Genomic DNA, 1,923 nt, shown 5'->3' with positions numbered 1-1,923 from the left:
AGCTTCGAAACTCCATTTTCTCTTGTTCAGATCGGTATTCTTTCTTCATTGAAGTTGTTCCTCAGCTCGTGAACTACAACATATCCAAATTTGAGATCCCTCGGAGCAGTATAACTCCAGAAATCCAGGTATGATGAATGACTGGTTATTATTTTTCTGTCAACCCGTCAGATTTGTTGTGAGCTTCGAAACTCCATTTTCTATTGTTCAGATCGGCATGCTTTCTTCATTGAAGTTGTTCCTCATCGTCTCTTTCATAACATATCAAAAATTCAGAATGAACTAATGGTTAAATATTTCCAGATCTTCGAAACATCACAGCAGCTTCGAAATCTGCAAGAATCCGACTGTCATGTTTGGAGCTTCAACACTTTAATTTCCGTCGCTCAAACAGAAATGGTTCCTTCTTGAAAGTTGTTCATATGCTCAAGAACTATAGGGTGTCCAAAAATCAGCTCCATTGGAGAAGAGCAGAGGTTGCAGAAATTTGATAGATGAAAGGAGGCGGAAGAGGGAGAGAGAGAAAAAGTCTCTTGGGTTGGATTTCTATTTTGGGGCAGATTCCAATTTTTGTAGCACCTTCATTATTGATGAATTGCTTGTACTTTTGTCCATTATGAAACTTGGGACTTTGGCTTGTTGTTGGATCTATTATAATATGTTTGGGAACATATATAAGTGAATAAATAAGAAGGAAAATTTTGGGCCTTTGTGGGTGTAAAACAAAAAATGTTTATGTTTACCCAAGTGTTTTTGTACAAGTTCAAGGGCATCTTGGGTTTTGTGAACAAAATTTGTTTATTTGGAGCAAGGTTTTGTGTTGAAGCTTTGGTGTTGAAGCTTTCTAGGTGAAGCTTTGATGGTGAAGCTTTGTAGATGAAGCTTTGTAGATGAAGCTTTCTAGGTGAAGCTTTGATGGTGAAGCTTTGTAGATGAAGCTTTCTAGGTGAAGCTTTGATGGTGAAGCTTTGATGGTGAAAGTATGTAGAGGGAGCTTTCTAGGTGAAGATTTTTTAGGTGAAGCTTTGTAGGTGAAGCTTTTTTAAGTGAAGCTTTTCGGGTGAAATTTTTTTTTTTTGGGTGAAGCTTTGTGGGTGAAGCTTTTTAGGTGAAGCTTTGTGGGTGAAGCTTTGGAGGTGAAGCTTTTCGGGTGAAGCTTGTTGGGTGAAGCTTTTTAGGTGAAGCTTTGTGGGTGAAGCTTTTTTAGGTGAAGCTTTGTGGGTGAAGCTTTGGAGGTGAAGCTTTTCGGGTGAAGCTTTTTGGGTGAAGCTTTTTAGGTGAAGCTTTGTGGGTGAAGCTTTGGAGGTGAAGCTTTTCGGGTGAAGCTTTTTGGATGAAGCTGTTTTTTTTTTTTTTTTTTTTTTTTTTTTTTTTTTTTTGGCGCTTGACACGGTCTTCATTTGCTTGTTTTGTAGTGACTGTGGAAGACGGATTGCTTTCTGATTGAGAAGGGTTCTGGCATCGCTTGCTATGAATGTAAAAGGGTGAGGGCTGAGTTGGCTAAATTACCTCTTTATTGAATTCATTGCCAAATGGCCTTCATTACATAGGATGCCGAACGGCTATAGCTCAACACTTGTACATCGTGAGTCTATTTGTAGTAGTACTTCAAGTGATCAGCGTTCCATGGATGGCCAAGGGTCTTGCCATCAGAGCTTCTAAGTGTGTAAGAGCCAGGGCGACTGATGCCAATGACTTCATACGGTCCATCCCAGTTTGGACTAAGTGTGCCTTCACTCGGGACTCTGTCGCAGAGTAATCTTTTCTTTAAGACCCAGTCTCCTATTTTGAAAGAACGAGGCTTGACCATAGAGTCATAATAGTTGGAGATGCGCTGCTTGTAGGCGACATTCCTCAAGTGAGCTTGGTTTCTGTGTTCCTCGACTAAATCCAAGTTGAGGGTGAGTTGTTTGTCATTTTCAC

The 1,923-nt window shown here is 40.0% G+C and overlaps 1 long non-coding RNA gene across 1 annotated transcript; it reads left to right on the top strand.

The window, feature by feature from the left end:
• On the top strand, positions 1 to 811 carry LOC126608581 (uncharacterized). Its single transcript, XR_007617913.1, has 2 exons — positions 1 to 128; positions 304 to 811. It is a non-coding gene; the product is annotated as an uncharacterized LOC126608581 (long non-coding RNA).
• Positions 812 to 1,923: the final 1,112 nt, after the last annotated feature.

Source organism: Malus sylvestris, chromosome 16 (genome assembly GCF_916048215.2).
Source record: "Malus sylvestris chromosome 16, drMalSylv7.2, whole genome shotgun sequence".
NCBI lineage: Eukaryota > Viridiplantae > Streptophyta > Magnoliopsida > Rosales > Rosaceae > Malus > Malus sylvestris.
The sequence above is the reverse complement of the archived record's forward strand: the minus strand, read 5'-3'. Positions and strand labels throughout refer to the sequence as shown.